The 24448-nt window shown below is 43.6% G+C and overlaps 5 non-coding genes across 5 annotated transcripts; 2 read left to right on the top strand and 3 right to left on the bottom strand.

Annotated features, from left to right (window-relative positions):
• Positions 1 to 854: 854 nt before the first annotated feature.
• trnaf-gaa (transfer RNA phenylalanine (anticodon GAA)) lies at positions 855 to 927 on the bottom strand. Its single transcript has one exon. It is a non-coding gene; the product is annotated as a tRNA-Phe (tRNA).
• Positions 928 to 2238: 1311 nt separating this feature from the next.
• trnap-ugg (transfer RNA proline (anticodon UGG)) lies at positions 2239 to 2328 on the top strand. The gene is given in 2 exon segments: positions 2239 to 2274; positions 2293 to 2328. It is a non-coding gene; the product is annotated as a tRNA-Pro (tRNA).
• Positions 2329 to 2948: 620 nt separating this feature from the next.
• On the top strand, positions 2949 to 3029 carry trnas-gcu (transfer RNA serine (anticodon GCU)). The gene has a single exon. It is a non-coding gene; the product is annotated as a tRNA-Ser (tRNA).
• A 5000-nt stretch (positions 3030 to 8029) lies between these two features.
• On the bottom strand, positions 8030 to 8101 carry trnam-cau (transfer RNA methionine (anticodon CAU)). The gene has a single exon. It is a non-coding gene; the product is annotated as a tRNA-Met (tRNA).
• A 2558-nt stretch (positions 8102 to 10659) lies between these two features.
• trnag-ucc (transfer RNA glycine (anticodon UCC)) lies at positions 10660 to 10731 on the bottom strand. The gene has a single exon. It is a non-coding gene; the product is annotated as a tRNA-Gly (tRNA).
• Positions 10732 to 24448: the final 13717 nt, after the last annotated feature.

The following is a 24448-nucleotide window of genomic DNA, read 5'->3' as shown; positions in this document are numbered from 1 at the left end:
AGCCAATGTTGCGACCTGTGGAGTAGTGGGACTAGACCAAGGGCGCACTCCTCCCATCCCGCTCGGAACAGGGTGCTCACTAAGAAACTTAGCTCCAGGTCACTGTCGACTTCTTCTGTAAAGCAGATGACATATTGGGCTTCCCACTAAACACGCAGAAAACTAAGATCCGATTCCAATATTCGTGACTGAGGGAGACCCCCAGAAACGGCTGCACACAAAGAGCTTACTGAAAGGTCAAATTATGTTGTTTCAGTGAGTCATAGAAGTGCCCTTGGAGCAGGTTAAGCAGCATTTCCTGTGTTTCAATGATAAATTCGGATCTGAATTTAAAAGGAAAGGTTAAATATTTGTAATACTCATGAGCTCCGTCCGCCGCATGACTGAGGCGAGCTCATTTCTCGACCTAATCACTGAGAGACACAGAGACAAAGAAATAATAATAAACAGAGGGAAACAATGGATTAATTGGATTCCAATTACGGTCCCCTGGTTAATGTTAAAAGAAGCACCATTGCAATGGATTAACAGACGGATTTTCAGGAATTGAAATTCCCAATGACCGATCGATGGACCAGAAGCTGGGAACATATGAGAGTTGCACGGTTGTTAGCATAGTTTAATGGGAGCTGAGTTGACCAGCGGTTTTTCAGATGTTTTTATCAAGAAAGGTGAAACCGAGCTTTATTCCAGTAACGTGGACCAGCGGGCACAGAGCTGCCCGTGTGCTTTGGAGGAAGGCAAGTCTCACCTCCCCTCAGAAGCTGCACTGGGTATCTCCAAAAACTGATGGCAATATCAGCTGGCAAATAACACGAGCAGCAGCTGCCCAGGTAAAAGAATTTCCAACCTGTTGCCGAAACCCGGGATTGAACCAGGGACCTTTAGATCTTCAGTCTAACACTCTCCCAACTGAGCTATTTCGGCTGACAGAAACACTTTCATCGAGCCAGAATTGACCCAGATACCTAAGGATGTTAGTTTTACAGGAAGCTGCAGTCCTCCGTTAATATTAGAGAACATGATCGCATAATGACCAAGGACAGCCAACACCTCGTTTCAGTTCCTTCCAGTTGTCCTTCATAAAGAGGGGGTGCAAAGCCCAACGAAGCATCAGTTCATTGCCATAATCTCTCGGCCAATCGCTACACAGGGATTGTCCTACAATCAGCTTTCTTCCTCCTTTGAGTGAATTGCTCCCTGACGTCACTTTATGATGGTTTCACTCTCAGTTTAAGGTAATATCCATTTGTTCTGTATTCCCCGACAAGAGGAAATAATTTCTCCGCATTAAAAACTATTAATCATCTCAATAACCTCAACCAGATAGCGCCTACACCTTCTCAACTCACGAGTGTGTAAACGTCACAGCGGGAGCACATCTAACTGCAGATCAGAAAAATGTGTGTGTATCACACTTGGTCATGGCTACTTTTGCACCATTTCTGTATCTGAATAAATGGAACCCGCTTGTGATAAACACTGTCGCCTTTCACCGCTTAGCAGATGAGCTTCATAGAGCCACGTATGTGATTCCATCAGTTTTGCTTTTGCACAAAGCTGGGGAAATGCATCACAGATGCCAGTCTTCAGCCAGCTCCATTCACTCCAAGTGAAACCAAGAAATGGCTGAAGGCACGGGTAACTGCAAAGGCTTTGGGCCCTGACACCATTCCTGCAGCAGTACTGAAAACCTGTGCTCCAGAAAGAGTCTCGTTCCTCGCCAAGTTGTTCCAGTACAGCTACAAGACTGGCATCTACCTGGCAATGTGGGAAATTGCTCAGGTCTGTCTTGTCCACACAAAAAAAATCCAACCGGCAAAAACCGCCCCATCCGTCTTATCTCGTTTATCAAGAAGGTGAGGGAAAATGTCTTCTACAGCGCGATTAAGTGACACGTACTCAGCAATAACCCGCTCATTGAAGCTCAGTTTGTTTCCTGCTAGGGCCACTCAGCTCCTGGCCTCATTGCAGCCTTCGTCCAAACCTGAAGAAAACAGCCGAACTCAAGACTGCACTTGAGTTCAAAGAAGCATTTGACCAAATGTAGCATCAAGGAACCCCAGCAAAACTGAAGTGAAAGGAAATAAGGCGGGAAACTCTCCACTGGTTGGAGTCGTCCCCGGGGTTTGTAAAACATTGGAAAAGAATTCCAGCATGAATTGTAATTCGCTTATATTATTGGTGCACTTTGTGTGACAATGAAAGGATTCCTTGACGGCGTTTTGTTATGCGGGTGGCTCGTTGGTCTAGGGGCATGATTCTCGCTTTGGGATTTCCAGTGATTTAATATGCGAGAGGTCCCGGGTTCAATTCCCGGACGAGCCCATCTTAATGCAGCTTTTTCTTTCGCGCTCGAGGTGGTGGCAGTTCCGGAAATCAGGACAAGGTTTGAACACCCGGGAAGTCATTGCAGGGAATACATCACTTCAACACACCTGATATAAATGAATGCCAAGTTTAAAGAACGTTTCTACGTGCCATGAGACTCTGAATTTATTCTAATGCATTAAATGAGGTAACTGTCTACTTGTGGATTCACGTGGGAGGCTGATGGCACTCAGTTTCAGTCTTGACTGAAAGGACAAGCAGAGCTGGGAACCCCAGTGTTTCATTTTAATTTACCACATTTTAGCTGTGTTCCGGTGCTTGCAGTGAGCTGGGAGGGGTTTCTTTTTGCTACCAAATGCTTGTAAGTTCCTGTCGTTCCGCGGTGGGTTTTCACACTGTAGAAACATGTTGGATATTAGGTTGAAGTGTTGCACATCAGTCGGTTTGCAACAGTCCCGGATCTGTTGTGGTGCACATTTATTTTAATGACATAAACTACGTTTCCATCTTTATACATCTGGCCGAATATTCAGGGCCTGTACCAAAGAGGATCATTTATTTCAACGGTTCATGGATGCAAAAAAGTATAGAAGGCTGTTTAATAACCCATCTTTTATGACGAGGTGGCCGAGAGGTTAAGGCGATGGACTGCTAATCCATTGTGCTATGCACGCGTGGGTCGAATCCCACCTTCGTCGTTACTTTATCAACTGTTTCCGCCTTATTCCGGTGATTTTGCAGAAGCTCTGCCTGGAATCACTGATGTGATTCTCCAGCCCAAGTTATGAGGCCAGCTTGCTTCAACTTTTCTTGTAAGATCTTGGATTCGATACTTCTGTTCACAATAACATGCGGGTCCGACTTAGAGTCCATTCGACATGATATTTCCATCTCTTTCTAAAGGGAAACGTTGCAGCAGTGGAAATATTCCGGGGACTTGGGGTCATTTCCCACCATAGTTGCTGATGGAAATTAAACTCAATAATTAAAACCTGCAATTAAACGCTAATCTCAGTGGTGGTTCACTGATGTCTTCCATGGCCTGGCCTACATATGAGGTTAATTCCTAACTGCCCGCTGAGAAAGCCACTGAGTTCAAGGACAATTTGGGATGTGTAACAAAGACTGGCCTCGCGAGCGACGCTCACACCCCCTGAAATAATGTTTTAAAAGGGTGAATGCGCACCTCACTGATTGGATCTTCCATCAGCCCCTGTAATGGACAGACGTGTTGAATAATAAAGCGCTTTGTGACGTCAAGTAAAAGATCAATTCAGAACATCTCTGTGAAACCGAGGCTCAAACCCACATCTGCGAACAGAAGGGAATCAGAATGTTGGCAGTTTTTACAGAGCGATATTGTTGAGCTGAATGTTCACACTGGAAGGCTGTAAAGTTCCTCATTGAAGGATGAGGCGCTGTTCCTCTAGTGAACCTTGAGCTTCATTGGAACATTTTGTGACTGGATTCAAATTCAAAATCCTGTCTCAATGACATCTCAAATAAAGCTGTCGGATGCTTGAAAACCCAGCAGTTAAACTTTCTGCCTGATCATGAGAGCGATTGTGACGTTTACAAAACGAAATCATTTGATAACATAGTTCAAAAACCATCAAGTTTGAAATCCTATGAGGAAAAGTCAAGCTATTATTGAGAACTCTGCTGAGAAAGCTTCATTGGACAGCACAGAAATCAGGTGGAGAGTCTGAGTAAATCGACACCAGCGAACAAGTCAACATCAAAACTGAATCAACTCTTGTGAAGATCAGTGAGTAAAAGCTGAGTGCTCCGTGCACCATCAGCTCATCAAGTAGATGTATTGTCTGGATAAAGCGTTCTGTTTAGAACAGGATTTATTGACCTGAGTTGAGCAGGCACGTTATTGCAGAACAAATAAGTCACCTCTAGATTTTCCCTTGAAAACATAGAAACTAGGAGCAAACTTGTAGTTTGTTGATATATTGAATTGAAATAAACTGGAATTACAGTGCAAATGAATTGATATTCAAAATCAAACCTTACTTTCAGGTAAATTACGTGGAGCAATTAAATTACAAAGAAGAACTCAAGTGACCTGTGAGCTCAAACACAGAGAGAGTAAATTTCAGAGTGAAGACTTAAAAATTTCAAGTTTTTGCAAGTGAGGGTTAAGTGCAGAGGGGGAAGGAGCTGCTGTGTAATTTTAACCGAGATTCTGCAGCAAAAGTACAAGAGGGAAGGAGTGGAGCTCTCTAACTAACGAGAACTTTAATTAAATAGACAACTCATTTCAGTGAAATGTTGGGACAGCTGAGAGCTGTTGCCTACACATCCTGTGCTCTGTGGAAACTCCAAATAAGATCGATGATAATAGTCAGATTCATAATACATTACAGAACCAAGCAGAATACAGAAAGTGCAGAGGAGAGATGGAAAAAGGAAATTAGATCAGAAGAGAGAGCGTATGAGAAAAGATTTGCAGCTAACAACCGAAAACACTGAAGAATTTTTACCAGCATTAGGGCAGTCACTGAAAGAGGGGCTGATTTGGAGATCCTGTGCGGGGAGAGGGCATGGCTGACGCACTAAATGAGAACAGACAAACAAACTAATTAGCAGCAGGAGTAGGCCACTCAGCCCCTCGAGCCTGCTCCGCCATTCAGTAAGACCCTGCCTGATCTGATTGTAACCTCAACCTCACATTCCTGCCTACCCCTAATAACCATTCACCCCCACCCCCTTGTTAATCAAGAATCTATCTAACTCTGCCGTTAAAATATTCAAAGACTCTGCTTCCAGCAGCTTTTGAGGATGAGAGCTCCAAAACGCTCGACCCTCAGATAGAAAAGAAATCCTTAACTCTGTCTGAAATGAGCGACCCCTTATTTCTAAACAGTGACCCCTAGTTCCAGATTCTGCTACAAGAGGAAACGTGCTCTCCACCTCCACCCTGTCAAGACCCTCAGCATCGTAAAGGTTTGAATCTAGTTGCCTCTTACTCTCCTGAACTCCAGGCGATACAAGCCTAACCTGTTCAACCTCACCTCATAAGACAACCGGCCCATCCCTGGTATTTGCTTCGTAAACTTTGCACTAAACCTGTCATCACAAAACAAGCGGATGCTGCTAATGTCATTGGTGGGGAAATTGGATAGGATGAAAATAGATGAAGTGGAAACTATCACAAGGCTGGCACCACTGACAGTAGAAAAGCTGCTCGATCCGCATCGGATACACCTTGGATTACTGAGGGAATGAAGGGTGGAAATAGCGGAGACTCGAGCCACAATCTTTCAATCCTCCTTGGATATGGGAGTGAAGCCAGACGACTGCACGTTGTTCATGTTACATCTGCGTTTAAAATGGAGAGGGATAAACCCAGTAACTACAGAGCAGTTAGTCTCATGCTGGTGCTGGGGAAACGTTTAAAGACAATAATCCAGAACAAAATTCATTGTCGCTCGGTAGAACATGAGTTGATAAATGATAACCAGCACAGATTGGTTAACAGAAAATCAGCACTGAAATACTTAATAAAGCTCTTTGATGACGTGTCAGAGAACATTGACCAGGGAAGTGAGCATGATGAAGTGTGTCTGGACTTCCAAAGGGATTTGAAAACGTCCCACATAATGAACTTGGTAAAATTCCAGCAGCTGGGATTAAAGGGGTAGCGGCAGCATGGATACAAAATTGAATAAGGGACAAAAAGGGTAAAATTGTGGCGAGCTCTGAAGAAGACTATGTACTCAAACGTTAACTCTGTTTCTCTATGCGCAGATGCTGCCAGGGCTGCTGAGTTTTTACAGCACTTTCTGTTTTATTGTAAATGTTATTAACTTCCAGCCTACATTCAAGTTTGCTGATCACACTAGGTTAGGTGACATGGTTAGTAGCGTATGTGGGAGCAGCAAGTTTCAAAGGGTCATTGACAGACCCAGTGAGTGAATAAAACTGTGGCCGGTGGTGGTCAACACTGGGAAGAGTGAGGTCATCCATCTTGAACTAAAGAAAGATCCGAGAATTTCCTAAACAGTCAGAAACTTGGGACTATGCCAGAGGAGCCGACAATGAGAGCTGAGTGAGACCAGAGGGTGGAGAAAGAGTCTGCATAGATATGTAGATGCTCAAGTGAGTCGGGATAAAATGGCAGATGTAGTACAATGTAGTAAAATGTGAGGTTGCCCACTTCTGCAAGAAGCATAGGAGAGAGGAATATTACTTAGATGGAGAGAGACTGCAGAATCCTGTGGTACAGAGGGATCCTTGTACAAGAATTACAAAAAATGTTTAGATGACATTGCGGAATGCTGCAGTACAGATGGATATGGGTGCCGCTGTATAAGAATCATTGAAAAACAGTTATCATTTAGGTGCATCAAATACTTAGGAGGGCATGTGGAATGTTGGTCTTAATTGCAAGGGGACTGGAATAGAAAAGCGGAGAAGCCTTGCTGCAACTGTACAGGGCATTGGCGAGACCACACCTAGAATGGTGCTGATTTGGTCTGATTACTGAAGGATGGACATACTTGCATTGGAGTCAGTTCCAGAGAAAGGTTACTGGGAAATTCCTTCGACTGAGGAGGTTTTTGAATGAGGAAGGGTTGATCAGGTTGGATCTAGACTCACTGGAATTTAGAATGACTTAACAATATGATAGTGAATGAGCATCTGGTAATGATTGACTGCAATATGTTAGAGACAGACATTCAGTTCGAGCATAAAGGTCATATACATGCTGGTTATCACCTCAAGTAAGGCCAATAAAGACGGAATGAGTGATAAACTGAGCACGTTAAATTCCCATCGGCTATTAATAGGTAAAACAAGACAGGAAACAATCAGAGGCAGTCAAATAATAATTTAGTGCAATCTGTACCGAAGGAATGAAACTTTTATGATAATTATGGTTAAGTATTATTATGATTAATATTATTAATAATGGGGATGGAATTCCATAAATTAAACCTGTGATTATGAAGGAATGACAATTTCTGTCCAGATAATGATGAACTGTGTATTTGGTGCGATGCTGTCTCCGCTATGCTGATAGTTTTGTCCTTCTCGGTGGTTCATGTCACAGGGAGGACGCTGCTGTTCAAATAAAGATGACGAATTACTGCAGGGTGTCCTATAGATCGGAAAACCTGCGGCTATGTTCCCCTCCGAGTCACTCATCATCCTGACTTGTAAACATATCGCCGTTCCTTCACTGTCGCTGGGTCAAAATCCTGGAACTTCCTTCCTAACAGCGCTGTGGGTGTACCTACACCACACGGAATGCAGCGGTTCAAGAAGTCAGCCCACCACCACCTTCTCAAGGGCAACTCGGGATGGGCAAATAATTCCGGCCCAGTCAGCGAAGCCGACATCCCGTGAATTAACTTTAAAAAATATGACCTTCACGATATTGTTTCCATCTAAGAGGATGTTTTTTCTATTCAGATAATCATGCAGTGATAGTGAAGAGGAGGTGGCCACTCAGGACATTGCGCCTGTGCCAGTTCTTTGGGAGGAATGGGCTGAGGGAAATAGGAAAGCATTGGCTGGGATGTGTTTGCAGCATTTACAGCTTGTCTCCATCTGTGAATAAACATCATATCAGAGATTTGTTGAAGATTGAATTTTTGCACTGGAAGCAAGAAACTGTTGCAAATAACAGACATGATTGTGGGTAACAGAAAATGCTCCCTTTTGGCATTAATGAGAACGTAAATAGCAGAGGATGGTTTCGATCCATCGACCTCTGGGTTATGGGCCCAGCACGCTTCCGCTGCGCCACTCTGCTGCTTGATTTTTAATGTCTACTGTTCCATTATGGTGTTAAAGTGTTTCCCATGTTTAGAATATATTTCCTCCTGTGGAATTGTGCTCTCTGGTGTTGAGAAATGTTCTTTGTTGTTGTGTAAAATGCTTCCCTGCAGTACAAACGTGTTCCCGGTTGTATAAATATGATGGCCAAGCCAGCGAATCTCACGTCCATTGAATTTAAAAAAAAGTTCCGCTCTGTTGCACTTCTCAGCTCTGGCCAGTAGATGTCAGCACACTCAGAGAGCGACAGAACAGACAAGAACCATTCACATTTTATTGGACGGCGAAGGGAGGTATCTGGAATTACTAACGGTGGAGATGACATTTCATAATACTTTGTGTTACCAAGCAGAAGTTGTGCTGAAACGGTCAGATTGTTGTTTTGTATTTGAGAGTGAGATACATTCTTCACTGGCCTTTTCTGGCCCATTTTGTGAACGTGGGATTCAATATCTATGTCACTTACTGGTACTGTGTTAAACTGAGAGACATTCTGAACCTGTCAGTCTTGGTTACTGTATGTGAGTGTGGAGACATTGTCAGTGGAACTGCAAATGTGTTTGGATTTATTCTGACAGTCACTGTCTTGGACTCTGGTACTGAGTCGAGGTAACATGGAAACAACATCTATCTCTCCTGCACTCTTTGATTGATGGATGGAAAGTGTGACTCTGGAAGTATTTCTGCTGTCTGAGACTGTGAAATTGATGTCCTGTCTGTGTCTCTGCGCTCTGTCAGTGATAATGTACGGACTGTGTGGGAGGAGCTGGCGGGAATCTTCATTCTAGCTTGGCTGGAGGAAACACCATATTTATTCTGGTTCCTTCAATTATTGGAAAAAAATATATTTTAGGACTCAAGTATAGAAGGGGTGGAAGATACAGATTCCATCAGTTTAACCTCCATAAATAATCATTGTGAATGGTTTGAGAGGCTTTAGACAGGCTGTAGCTCTGATTGGGCAGTCCATTCTCAATCCAAATCTTCAAACAATCGGAGAGCCAGGTAGCAGGATTTGGAAGTGCCGATTGGCTTATATTTTCAAATTCGAAAAGCCCGCCAATTTGACGGAAAAAAAAGATAATAGCCGAACGGCTTAATTTCCAGGCAATTTTAATCTCACACTTTAGGAGCTGTAATATTGCATTTTGCGTCACAGAATCCTGGCGCTATTTTAGGAACAGATTAAATGTGTCAATCTCTTATCTGTAACCGGCGGTAACAAAGCAGCGATTTAAAACAGAGCCAATCTCAGCTCACTGGAAACGCAATGACATCGGTTTCCAACCGACTCCTTCACACAGGCTTCATCGGGACAGAGAGAAACGGCTGATTTCTGATCCTGTCCCCTGAAAGCGGCCGGGAATGTTACAATCGGAAGAGCGGAGCGCTCCAGCAGCCACACGCTCAGCATAGCTGCTCTTTCTCAGGAGCCTGTGAACACGGCCCGTGGGGAGCTGCAGTCCAGCCCGGGAGGAGCGAGACTTGGCTTTGGCTTTGTCCTGGGCTCTACCGCCGGTCTTTCTACAATCTTACACACACACCACGAATGAAAAATTCATCCCGCACTCGCCCTTCCCCTGTCTTTGGGGAATGCAGTCGGCCACTTCTGAATGGTCAATGTCTTCGGAATCTCATTGGGTGGCTTTTGTAACCAATCAGAGAGCAGCTTATTTCACCAACTTTCAAAGATTAATGAGAAAATGGGCCGCAGATTGATTGAGCCAAACTGGCAGAGCTGAAACGGGTTTTCAAATTGAAAATAAGCGCCAATGTATTTGAGAATGGCTGAAAAAAGAGACATGTCAAAGCTTTTCCTTCTGCATTCAACAGGACACTCCCAAGAAAACCAATATAAGGGGAAGACACCAATTTATACTGATAGAGAATATACTTCAGGGTGGAAACTGACCGTCTTAGGCCCGGTCATGAGCTTGTGTGATACACAGCCATTACCCTGCAGGATGCCTTTGATGAGCCAGGTTTCAGCATCAAGCTTGTACGGTGAGCAAATGGCTCGGGCCCTATTTACAAGGTTGCCGATGAGACCAATCTTACAGAGCGTGGGACTGTAAGAATCCCAACGCGTATATTGACCAGTGAAGGTCGCCTTGCGGTAATCCTGGTAGAGAATCCTTTGGAAGATTTCTCAACTAGTGTGTCAAGGAAGGGGAGTTATTTTCACTGCTCCATTTCATAGGTGAATTTGAGCGCAGGATGGAGCCCATAAAGACATGTAAGGAAATTGTTACATGCAGCTGCGGATTTAAATATAGCAAACGTATCATCGACATATCGGAAATATGCGAGGGGGAGGAGGTGAGGCGTCTTTCCACCCAAGGCCCGAATTTTACGTTCGAAAAACGTGAGTGATGAAAATGTTAGACTTATTTTATTTCGTTAGTCCTTTATTTTCTTGTTGGAAATCTTCCCACACTTTCTGTTCTTTATCTAATTTTGGAAACCACAGAGATTAACTCTGCGGGTCCGGAATTGTGGTCTGATCACGGATAATGCTGAAAAATAAGTCACTACTGCGATGGCCGGGAATCGAACCCGGGTCAACTGCTTGGAAGGCAGCTATGCTCACCACTATACCACCATCGCACACTTCTTTAAATCACAGTCAGCATTTATAGTACCGGGAAACACACTATATCTTTGGCATCTTGTGTATGAATGATAAACTGTTTTGCAATAACTCTCACCATGTTTATGTTGTTTCACACTCATTTAAAATGTCCCCAAAGAAGTTACCTCTTTGCACGTCTCACGTGCAGCCAGCAGATGGCACCAGTCCACAATAAATTGGCTCCTGCTGTTTCTGTGGACACATCGAGACAGGAAAAGGTCTGTTGCTGCCCGGGGAACGGGCCGTGAAACAGACAAAGATAGTGACCAACTACAACGGCTCCATGTAGATATCCACAAAGTTCCGAACAATAAAAAAATGCAACTTATCCTGGAAGGGATGATGAAGTTCTCTCTGAAATAACTACACCAACACTTCCCTTAAAATAATTGATTTGATGTCTCAAATTCAATACCAACCGTTTAAATTTCAGCCGGTATTCATTTCCAGTTCTTAGACAGACACTTTCACTGACCGGTTCAATCTTTGCAAAACTTTTCGAATTCCCGCTCAATAAACTAAATTACAGGCCCGTGATCCGATTTTATCTTGTTCTTAGTCCCAATCATTTGGAATAGAAGCTGTCCTAGAAATGGAAGCAGACTGTTTGTCTGTTTGTAGAAGCGACTGGAATGAGGCGGGGATATTGCTGACAGGTCTGGATTTAAAAGATCCGGGTTTCTAACTATAGATAAACAAGATGTTCCATTGAGTAAGATTTGTTTCGAGCTGCTTCACGTTCCTCTTTTATGTAGCCCGCCCCGACCTGACAGAGAAAGGGACAGAGAGTGAGAGGCGGCGGATTGCTGGTTTAAAGGACTGGGGAAAGGCGGAGCAAAGCAGCATCGCAAAGTGCTTCGTGATAATATCCAGGGCATCACCAAACCAGCAATCCGCCGCCTAGCTCGCCAGGGCCGCACTCTCTATGGATACGGCAGCTGAACAACTCGACCCTTTCTACCAAACACACAACAAAGGCTCTTTTAAGAGCCACCAAAAACGTCACATTAAGAGCACTGACTTGGGAACGGGAGAGAGAAATCTAAAGATGAATCAAACATGTCCTTTTTCGGTCATTAGTTCATTTATTAAGGTTGTTGATGTCTTAAGTGGGGAGTGGAGCGGTGTATTACCTCCCCAGACCCCACTCTCCCACTACAGTATAGTGGAAACATGACTCACACCATTTTCTCTTCAACATCTATTGAACCGTGACCTGAATATCCTGTGCTTGTCAGTTTATGGAACAGGAAATGAAATTCGCTCATGAGTTTCTCAGTTTATGGAACTGGAAATGAAATTCGCTCATGAGTTTCTCAGTTTATGGAACTGGAAATGAGATTCACTCATGAGTTTCTCAGTTTCTGGCGCTGTAAATCAGTGTGGAATTGATTGTATATATTTCAGTCTGTGCTGCTATCCGAGTGTGCAATTCACATTCACTCCCAGAACCCGGTCTGTGTTTGAGATTAATGCTGGACATGCCAACATCTGATCCGCAATCAGAGTGTAGAATTCAGTCTGTATCTGTCAGTTTCTGGTATTGAATAGGAATGTGAGAGTCATTGTCAACATCTGGGAATCTTTGAAACATATTCTGCATCTGTTTATCTTCACTGCTGTATGTGAGAGTGGAATTACTTTGGTTAATTCTGGAACTAACATAGTTCGGAACATACAAACCAGGAGCAGGATTCGGCCCCTCAGTCACTCGAGCCTGCTCCGTCACTCAATGAGATCGTGGCGAAGGGATAGGCAGTGGCAGATATTTAAAAGGTTATCTCAGAATTCATGGAATTTTTCGCTCTGATTGGAATGTATATGTACTAAGGGGAGGGCCCACCATCCATGATTTACTGATAAAATTAGAGACAGAATCAAAGTTAAAGGAAAAGGGTATAATTATGTACAGATGGTTGGCAGGTCGGAAGATTGGAAAGAATGAAAAGAACAGCAAGGAATGACAAAAATATTAATGAGGAGGGAAAAATTAGAGTACGAGAGAAAGCTAGCTAGTAATATAAAGACGGATGGGAGCAATTTCTATTGATATTTAAATAAAAAAAGAGTTAACAAAGTGAGCATTGGTCCTATGGAAAGTGCGTCTGCAGAATTGAAAATAGAAAGTAGGGAGATGGCGGATGAATGGAACAGTTATTTTGCTTCGGTCTTCACGATAGACGACACAAGTAATCTCCTGGAAAGAGCTGCAAATCAGGAAATGGAGGAAATTCCTGTAAATCAGGAAAAGGAGGAACTCGGGGAAAATTACCTGGGAAGTGGTATTGAGGAAATTGGAAGAAGTGGCCAGTGAGATAGTTGATGCATTTGTTTTAATTTTCCAGAATTCCCCAGATTTGGGGAAGCTTCAATTAGATTGAAAAATAGCAAATGTAACTCCTTTATTCAAATAGGGAGGGAGATAGAAAGCAGAAAACTAGAGGCCAGTTAGCCGAACATCATTCATAGGGAAAATGTTAGAAGCTATTATTAAAGATGTTATAGCAGGGCACTTACAAAACAGTCAAGGCAATCAGGCAGAGTCAACATGGTTTTGTGAAAGGAAAATCATGTTTAACCAATTTTTGGAGTTCTTTGAAGGAGTCACATGTGCTGTGCATAAAGGGTAACAGATGGATATACTGTACATAAATTTCCAGAAAGCATTTGATAAATCACCACATCAAAGGTTACTGCGGAAAATAAAAGCTCACAGTGTTGGGGCTAACATATTAGCATGGATAGAAGATTGGTAAACTAACAGGAAGTAGAGAGTTGGCATAAATGGGTCCTTTTTTGGTTAGCAGGATGTGACGGGTGGTGTGCCAGAGGGATCAGTGCTGGGCCCTCAACTTTTTACAATTTATGTAAATTATTTCGATTAAGAGACTGAAGCAATGGTTAATAAATTTGCTGATGACACAAAAATAGGTAGGAAAGTAAATTGTGAGGAGGACATAAGGAGGCTATAAAGAGACATAGATAGATTAAGTGAGTGGGCAAAATTCTGGCAAACGGAGTATAATGTGGGAAATGGTGAGAAATTACATAGCTCTGAGGTTCAGAGGGATTTGGGTGTCCTCGTGCATGAACCAGAAAAGGTTAGTATGTAGGTACAATAGGTAATTAGGAGAGTGAATAGAATATTGTTTATTGTGAGGGGAATTGATTACAAAAATAGGGAGGTTCTGCATCAGTTGTACAGGGCACTGGTGAGACCACATCTGGAGTCCAGTGTACAGGACTGGTCTCCTTATTTAAGGAAAGATTTAAATGTGCTAGAAGTAGTTCAGTGAAGGTTTACCAGACTAATACCAGGAATGGGCGGGTTGTCTTATGAAGAAAGATTGGACGGGTTATCCTATCTTTGTGACTGGAATTTAGAAGAGTAAGAGGCGACTAGATTCAAACCTTCAAGATCCTGAGGGGTCTTAACAGGGTGGGGATGGAGAGGATGTTTCCTCTTGTGGTGAAATCTAGAACTAGGGGGTCACTGTTTAAAAAGAAGGGGTTGCTCATTTAAGAGAGGCATGAGAAGATTTTTTTTTCTCTCTGGGTGCAGTGAATGTTGGAACTCTCTTATTCAAAAGAGAGTGGAAGCAGAGTCTTTGAATACTTTGAAGGTAGAGCTAGATTGAGTCTTGATTAGCGAGGGGGGTGAAAGGCTATCGGGGCAGACAGGAAGGTGGAGTTGAGGTTTACTTTTGCAAGCTCTGCTTTCATGCCCTCACTTAAGTTTAAAATACTCGTCATGGATGCACTCGTTTCTGCCTCAAAATGAATGTAAAATTCAATCATATTATGGATGCTGCTACCTAGGGGAGCCTACACTATGAGGGCATCAATTAATCCTATCTCGTTGCTCAATACCAGGTCTAGTATAGCTTGCCCCCTGGTTTGCTCCAGAATGTGCTGTCCTAATAAACTATCCCAAAAACATTCTGTGAACTCCTCACCTACGCAACCTTTGCCCATCTGATTTTCCAGTCTATTTGTAGATTAAAATCCCCCATGGTTATCACTGTACCTGTCTGACAAGCTCCCACAATATCTTCTATTATACTCTTATATTACGTGTAATTAAATAGGAACCAGTACATCACCCCCACAGTGACTTCTTGCCTTTATAATTTCTCATCTCAACCCAAACCACTTCTAGATCCTGGTTTCTAGAACTTAGGTCATCCCTCTCTAATGTGCCAGTACCATCATTAATTAACAGAGCCACCTCTATACCTTTTCCTGACTTTGTGTCATTCCTAAATGTCAAAAACCCTTCATTACTCAGGTCTCAATCTGTGTCATCCTGAGGCCATGCCACTGTACTAGCTATGAGATTGTACTTATTGATTTATATTTGCACTATCAGTTCATCTGTTATGTTTCAAATGCTACATGTGTTTGGTTGCAGAGCCTTTAGTTTTGTTCTTTCATTGCTTTTGCAGCATCTAGCCTTATCTGCTGATCTACTCTTAGATTTGTACTATTTGTCCCTTCCTGTCACGGTCAATTTACCATTTCCCATATTAATACCTTTCTTTCTTGCCTTGTATCTACTCTTTGGAAATATGATCCCTTGCCCCCACTATTCAGTTTGAAACCCTTGCTACTTCCCTAGTATGCGACTTAAGAGAGGGGACCAGCCCCAGCACAGTTCAGGAGTAGAACATCCCAATGGTACAGGTTCTCAAAACTGGTGCCAGTGCCCCATGAACTAGAAACCACTTCTCCCACACCAGCCTTTGAGCCACGCATTCATAATGATCTAAATGAAGGAACTAAGGGCATTCTGGCTAAGTTTACAGATGATACAAAGATAGGTGGAGGGACAGGTAGTATTGAGGAGGCGGGGAGGCTGCAGAAGGATTTGGACAGGTTAGGAGAATGGGCAAAGAAGTGGCAGATGGAATACAACGTGGGGAAGTGTGAGGTCATGCACTTTGGTAGGAAGAATAGAGGCATAGACTATTTTCTAAATGGGGAGAGAATTCAGAAGTCTGGAGTCCTAGTCCAGGATTCTCTTAAAGTTAACTTGCAGGTTGAGTCGGTAGTTAGGAAGGCAAATGCAATGTTGGCATTTATTTCGAGAGGACTAGAATATAAAAGCAGGGATGTGCTGCTGAGGCTTTATAAGGCTCTGGTCAGACCACATTTAGAATGTTGTGAGCAATTTTGGGCCCCGTATCTCAGGAAGGATGTGCTGGCCCTGGAGAGGGTCCAGAGGAGGTTCACAAGAATGATCCCAGGAATGAAAGGCTTAACCTATGAGGAACTTTTGAGGACTCTGGGTCTATACTCGATGGAGTTTAGAAGGATGAGGGGGGATCTGCTTAAAACTCACAGAATACTGAAAGGCCTGGATAGAGTGGACGTGGGGAAGATGTTTCCATTAGTAGGAGAGACTAGGACCCGAGGGCACAGCCTCAGAGTAAAGGGAAGACCTTTTAGAACAGAGATGAAGAGAAACTTCTTTAGCCAGAGAGTGGTGAATCTATGGAATTCATTGCCACAGAAGGCTGTGGAGGCCAGGTAGTTGAGTGTATTTAAGACCAAGATAGGTAGGTTCCTGATTGGTAAGGGGATCAAAGGTTACGGGAGAAGGTGGGAGAATGGGGTTGAGAAACTTATCAGCCATGATTGAATGGCGGAGCAGACTCGATGGGCCGAATGACCTAATTTCTGCTCCTATGTCTTATGGTCTTAAGGTCTTATTTCTCTAATCTGATTTGTCCAATGCCAATTTGCACATGGCTCAGCTAATAATCCTTTGAGCTTCTGTTTCTTAATTTTGTGCTGAGCTCCTCATACTGACTATGCAGAGCTTCTTTCCTCCTGCCTATGTTGTTGGTGCTTAAATGGACCATGACTACTGGATCATCTACCTCCCACTGAAAATTGCTGTCCAGCCCTGAGCAGATGTCCCGAACCCTGGCACCAGGCAGGCAATACAGCTGTCTGGACTCCCGCTCTTTGCTACAGAGAACAGTGCCATTCCTACTCAATATACTGCCCCATACTACCACTACATTCCTTTTTCTTCCCCCAACTTGAATGGCTTCCTGTACCACGGTGCCATGGTCAGTTTGCTCATCTACCCTGCAGCCACTGCCCTCATCCAAACAAGCTGGGAGAACATCAAACCTATTGGACCATTGCTGGGGCTCACACTCCTGCCCTCTGGGTCCCATTACCAGCCTCATTCGCAGTCACACCCTCCTGTCCCTGACCAAATCAGAAGACCCTACTCTAAATGGTGTGACTGGCTCCTGGTATAAAACATCAAGGTAAGTTCCCCTCTCCCTGATGTGTCACAGAGTTTGCAGCTCAGCCTCCAGCTCAATGACTCTGAGCCAAAGTTCCTCAAGCCACGAACACTTAGACATTTGCTCTGGATCATAATGTTATCCTGGAGTTCCCACATGCTGCAGCCTGGACACGTTACCTGTTATGCCATCCTTAATGTTTTTTCAATAAATACTTAATGATATTATTCAGTTATTCTTACATATTTATTAACTTTACCACAAATGTGTGTACTATTTTAAACTTTGGGGACAGAATACCCCTTACCCACTTACCAGATACTCACCAAACAGCTAACTCCTTTCTCTGTAGTAGAACAAGGACCAATTCCTATGGGGTGAGAAGGATAGAAGAAGGAAACATTTACCTGCTTTCCTCCCCCCAACCCTTTTCCGAGCTCCCCTCTCACCAAGCTCCAAGTCTTCACACAGTTAGCTCAGCTGCGCTCGGTTTGCCTTGGCTGCACTAAAAAACCCTGAATTTATTGTAAACTGAACTGGTGGCAACAGTAACCAGATTGAACTAGTTTGCTAATGAACTACTCAACTCCTACAGCTGAGTGAGTTTTCCCTGTCTAAACTGCAAGAAATAAATAATTGAGCCTGCTTACACAGTACTTTCCAGTTACTGTTAATTACAGACTAGATTAGGTTTCAAGAGCAAAATTTACGAACAAAATTAGCACTTTAAACTCCCTCCTCATGAAACTTCAAGCCTTTATTCAGCTGGATCAGCTGCTCTCTGTTTGGTACTGTATGTGAGAGTGGGATTAATTCTGTCAGATCGTGGTATTGTAAGGGAGAGTAGGATTAATTTGGCAAGTCAGTGGTACTGTGTGTGAGAGTGGGGTTGATTTTGTTTCTGTTAGGCTTTGGTACTCTGTGTGAGTGTTAGATACATTCTGTAACTCTCAATCCCTGACGTGGTGCATGACTGTGGGATTTGTTCTGTACTTATCAAACCTTATTTCTGAACATGTGTTCATGAATGTTGTGTGTGTGTAAATCTGTGGCACTCTGTGAATTTCAGATTCTTTCTCCATCTCTTCATCTCTGGGACTGCTTGAGATTCATTCTGTACCTATCAGTCAGTTGTACTGTGTGAAATGTGATTCTTTCTGCCTTTGTCTATCTCTGGTACTGTAAATGGGTGTGTGATTTACTCTGCATCTGTGTATCTCTTATGTCGTCAGTGCCTTGGGCTTCATTCTGTATTTGTCAGTGCCTAGTAACATGTTGGATTTGTTGAGCACTTCACAGTGTCTGGTTTATTCTGTCACTCTCAGTCTTTGATGTTGCTTGTAAGTCTGGGGTTAATTCTGTATCTGTACTCAATAGTTATCTCAGGCATGGTGTTGGAAATGATATACCATCTTAACACCTTTCAGGAAGTAAAACTACCATCCCAATCCTTACCCAGTCTGGTTTATATATGATCTCAGAACAAACCGCAGTAATCAGCTTATCCCTGAACTGCCACCTACAATGTCCAAGTAAACCATTCAGTTCTATTCAAGAAGGCCACTCACCAATACTTTCTCCAGGGCAATTAGGAATGAGCCCACATCCTGTGATTTAATAAAAGAAAGCTCACATCTCCTGCAGCCACCAGTAATCACTGACCCTCTAGATGTTTGTCAGAACTGGGTCTGCCTGAAAATTTCACCACTGTTCAAATATTCATGTTCCATTCCTTCATTTCAACAATACAACAAAAGATTGTCAGTCTTATCAAGTGGCCTTTATACATATAAATGTTTAAACATGTCAGACTTATCAACTGAACTTTAAACCTGTAATTATCTGACCTCATGATGTGAATGATGAGTCTCACTAATGAATAGTGCAAGATGGAAGTCTGGATGCAAATTAAATTCATTGGTTGGAAATCAGGTAGAGTGTGTGTGTGTGAATCAGTCATTTACATCCTGGACAGATCAGCCTTCTTACTGGGATTGTGAACTTGGAAAATTATGTTCTAAACCAAGCAAACCACAGGAGCTCCCTTGAGTTAAAAGAAGGACACATAATCAACTTGAACCAAACTAGTTAATTGCTCATTTCAGAAGAGTAATTAAATAAAAGCAGGTATACTTCAGTAGGAGGATTGGAATAGGGAACAGACACAGCTGAGGGCAACCATATCTGCTATCAAAGAATGTAAAAGGTAATAGAGAAGAGCATGGGAGCTGACTGTAGTGGGGTGGATCCCATGATACAACTGAGGGTTTATAAAGCTGCTTTGTAACAGTTTTGCAGACTGAAGATGATGCAGAGTTATCCCACATCACACAAAGCACACTGACTGATAGATACAGGATGAATCTCAAATGTCCCAGAGATGTAGAGATACAGAATGAATCTGACATTCACACAGTACCACAGACTGAGAAACACAGAGGAATCTCAGAGCCAAAGACTGATAGAGACAAAATGAATTCTTCATTTCAGCAAAGCATCAGGCACTGCGCTAGAAAATGGAACCAACGCTTACACAGCGTCCCAGAGTTCAACAGAAAGAAAATGGATTGCAAACTTCCACACAGCACCACTGATTAAAAGAGAATTAACCACACTCATATCCAGTACAACCCATTGAGACAGATTCCAGATTTGGCAGTCTTTGGTGCTGTATGTGACACTGGGATTAACTGCGTCAAACATTGCAAGAGATGGGGCTACTGAGAATGACTCACATTGAATCAGTGCCAATACAGACTGAACTCCACACTGTCATTCAGCAACGGATGTTGACAGGTACATAATTAATCTCACATTCACACACAGTATCAGGCACTGATAGTGAATGAGAAGTTCACAGACTCAGATATAGTAACACAGACTGAAAGATACAGAACCGATAACACACTGACCTACAGTGCCAGAGACTGACAAATACAGAATCTCATTAACATCCAGTTACAGAGACTGACAGGTACAGAATCAATCCAACAATTTCTGTGGCTGAGAGAAACACATACTGATTTAATTCCGCTCTGGTTTATAGTCCCGAGGAGAAAATGAATTTGTTTACATGCACCAATAACGGACAGATGCACAATGAGTTTCAGGATGCCAAGTGAACCCAACACTGAGACATGGTCCCATCAAGTCACAGATACAGAATAAACCCGACACTCGCACACTGTACCACAGCCTTCCAAACACACACAGAATCAGAGAGTGAGTAAATCACACACATTACCAGACATGTTTTATATATGCTGATGACTTATGTGCCACTGCCCAAAGCACTGATTTTAACACCGTGGAGAAAACACTTTCTGAGGCCTTGGAGGGACTAACATCCTACTATGAAGAAAACCACCTTTACGCAAACCCATCAAAGATGCAAGTTTGTGCATTCCACCTCAGAAAGCGTGAATCCAAACGCCAGCTTAAAGTAACCTGGTGTGGAGCAACACTGACGCATTGCGAGCACCCTATCTACTTAGGAGTCACCCTTGACAGATGCCTCACCTTCAAGAACCACATCAAAAAGACAAAGGCAAAAGTGAGCGCACAAAACAACATCCTGAATAACACAAAATGGGGAGCAAGCCCGAAAACATTGCGAACCAGTGCACTTGCTCTTTGCTATTCCACTGGGGAATACGCCTGCCCTGCATGGGAAAGATCTACTCACGCTAAGAAGATGGATGTCGTTCTGAATGCAAGCTGCCAACGTATCACAGGTTGTTTAAAACCAACAAACACCAACAGCCTGTATATCCTGGCGGGTATCGCTCCCCCTGATATAAGAAGAACGGTAGCCAGCAAGAAAGAGCGACTCCGTCAAACATCAGATGAGAGGCACCCTCTACATGGTCATACACCTACACCCAGCCGCCTAAAGTCAAGGAAGAGCTTCCTGAACAGTGTTGTTCCATTACAATCCACCCCATCTGAAGCCTGCATCGCCTCGTGGAAAGACTGGCTCGCCAGTCTCGAACAACCCCCAGTGCTGGAAATTCTACCGGATGAAAGCCTTCCCCCAGGAGCTAATTGCAACTGGGCAACATGGAAGTGCCTTAACAGACTTAGGACTGGTGTAGGTCGTTCAAAGGTGTCACTAAGCAAATGAGGATATACAACCAGTCCGACAACTTGTGAATGTAGAACTGAGCCACAGACTATGCAACATCTCCTGCAATGCCTATCGCTAGAGGAACCCTGCACTGTTGCAGATCTTGCCGAATTCAACAACAAGGCGCAACAATGTGTCCAGTTCTGGCTGGGCCATGTATAGACTGTCCGTGGACACGACAAGAAGAAGACCAGACACTCACAGTTCCTGAAGGAACCCCACATTCCCGGACAGTCCCTCGCACCGACAGCCAGGCGACATTTCCCGGTGTATCTTTACACACTGAGAAACTCCGGCTGGAGAGGGGCTTTGGAAAATGTATTTCCTGATTGTAGTAAGGAGGCTTATGATTGGTGGAGAAACCTAAATATGATTGGTCGGTTTTGCTATCCAATCAAAAAAAACCACAAAATAAATCCCGTTTTGTTTTTAAAATGTCTAATCAGAATCATTGTTCTCCCATTCCTCATTAGCATATATCTGTCATACTGTCTATATAATGAGCGGACGGAAGGGGTTTGGTTTATTTGTGTGTGTGAAATTGAGATTGAAGATGGTTGAAGAGAAGAAGAAACCAGTTGCTAAGAAGGGCGCCAAGAAAGCGGTGACTAAACCGGTAGCAAAGGGCGGCAAGAAGCGGCGAAAGTCGAGGAAGGAGAGTTACTCCATCTACATCTACAAAGTGATGAAGCAGGTTCACCCCGACACCGGCATCTCCTCCAAGGCCATGAGCATCATGAACTCGTTCGTGAGCGATATTTTCGAGCGCATCGCGGGTGAGGCTTCCCGCCTGGCCCATTACAACAAGCGCAGCACCATCAGCTCCCGGGAGATCCAGACCGCCGTGCGCCTGCTGCTGCCCGGGGAACTGGCCAAGCACGCCGTGTCGGAAGGGACAAAGGCGGTGACCAAGTACACCAGCTCCAAGTAAAACCCCACAATGGACTGAAAAACACCCGAAACACAACGGCTCTTTTAAGAGCCACCCACAATCTCTCCGAGAAAGCTATATCATCTCAATGTTTAATTTGTCGTGTTTCTAATTTGAACATTTTCGAACGATGTTTTCTGTTAGTTTTTTTTCCCACTTTCAGGCTAATGTAGATTTATCACTCTGTTCAATCATTCGCTGTTGTTAATAATGGCCCATAAATTAATGACTGTCCGCTGACCCTCTGTAATTTGTACTCAGACGTGTTCATATTCGGCCCCTTTCCCTGGTTTTGGAGAGAGGGAGAATAGAACGCAAATGCGACAGTTTCCAGTTTCGGTCAAGTTTGGTCTCAATAATCGATCAGTTCATTTCCTATCAGCCCCGGTTGTGCAGGAACTTTCAGTCTCAACGCTGGCAAATTTACACCAAAAATGTTAACTTTTGACTGTCGAATATCTACAATAAACCGTCCGTTTGCAGAACTGTGTAAATGAGACTTTCTGCCGTCTGGTTAAAGGGTTTCATAAAGGATCGAAATTAACCCCGCATAGATTCCGGATTCTAAAAGCGAATCTGGAACTTGGGATAAAATGTTAACCATTAATGGGAATTTCTATCTGAACACTATTTTTTGTTTTATAAATATATCGTCCGTCTTCGACGTCGAATAAAAAGAAAGTTTGGATTCCTAAAACTTGGCGCCGATATTTTCAGCTTGTTTTTAGATACAGATAAACCCAGAATTAAAATCAGAAACGGACAGAGATAAACTGTAGACTAGGAAAGGAGAGAGCGAGATTAAGTAAATCTAACATTCGTATATTGAGTTCGGTCTTTCCAATTAGTACTATATTATGTCCTGTTTTTTGAGAAGTTTGGCGGGCTTTTAAAATGTGAAAAAAAACGGTTGGAATCTGATAATTTGGCGCCGGTATTTTCCGCCCTCTCCCCGTGGAGTCTCCGGATTGGTGAGTTCAGTAGATATCTGATTGGTGATATGAATAACATTATGAGAGGCAGCACTAAGTGACCAATCAGCAACGCCCGCAGCACCATTCCTCCCGAAGATGTAAGAGAAGCGAATGTGAGAGGATTTCCTCATTCTTTGTGAAAGTGTGAGGTTGGGAAAATCTCTGGAAGCAGGACTCTGCTCTATGGGCTGTTCCCAGGGACACACACTGAGACAAACATCAACTGCAGCTGGAGGATCATCAACTCGGTGAAAGACACCCTTTGGTCTGCCTGAAACTTGCTGGTCTTCCCCGGCTGACTGTTGCAGACTGGCACATGCCAAGGTCCAGGGCTATGTGCTGAGGGAAGCACTAAAGCTTGGGGCAAACGCCGCAAAGGCGCAATGGGGAAAGGTCGCTGTCTAAAGCCTTTCTGCCATAGTGCACCAAAACAAAAATAAAAGTAGCTGGAAAAACTCACCAGGTCTAACAGCATCTGTGGAGAGGAACACAGTTAACGTTTCGAGTCCGTATGTCTCTTCATCAGAACCGAGGGAATATTGGAATGTGGTGAAATATTAGCTGGTTGAGGGGGGTGGGACAGGTAGAGCTGGGTGGAGGGCCAGTGATAGGTGGAAGCAAAAGAGAGATTGCCAAAGATGTCATAGACAAAAGGACAAAGGGGTGTTGATGGTGGTGATATTATCTAAGGAATGTGCTGATGGTGACATTAAGGGTAGAAAGCAGGACGAGCAAGTGACAGATGGCACTAGTGGGGTGGGGTGGGGGGAAGGGATCGAAATAGGCTAAAAGGTGGAGATGAAACAATGGATGGAAATACATTTAAAAATAATGGAAATTGGTGGGAAAAGAAAAATACATTTAAAAAGATATAAATTATTGGAAAAAGGGGGATCGGAAAGGGGGTGGGGATCGAGGGGAGAGTTCATGATCTGAAGTTGTTGAACTCAGTGTTAAGTCCAGAAGGCTGTAAAGTGCCTAGTCGAAAGATGAGGTGCTGTTCCTCCAGTTTGGAACGTTGCAGCAGGCCAAGAATGGACATGAGAGCAGGATGGGATGTTGAAATGGCAAGCGACAGGGAGGTCCGGGTCATGATTGTGAACAGACGGAAGGTGTTCTGCAAAGCGGTCACCCAGTCTACGTTTGGTCTCTCCAATGTAGAGGAGACCATGTTGGGAGGGTGCAAGTGAAGTGCTGCTTTACTTGAAAGGAGTGTTTGGGCCCTTGGATTTGAGGAGGGGGTAGTGTAAAGAGGCAGGTGTTGCTCCTTCTGCAGTTGCATGGGAAGGTACCATGGCAGCGGGTTAAAGTGTATGGGATGATGGTGGAGTGGACCAGGGTGTCCTGAGGGGAGCGGTCCCTATGGAATGCTGCCAGGCAAGGTGAAGAGAAGAAATG

Source organism: Cetorhinus maximus, chromosome 31, assembly GCF_964194155.1.
Source record: "Cetorhinus maximus chromosome 31, sCetMax3.hap1.1, whole genome shotgun sequence".
Lineage (NCBI taxonomy): Eukaryota > Metazoa > Chordata > Chondrichthyes > Lamniformes > Cetorhinidae > Cetorhinus > Cetorhinus maximus.
Note: the sequence above shows the minus strand (reverse complement) of the source record. Positions and strands in the feature narration are given on the sequence as shown.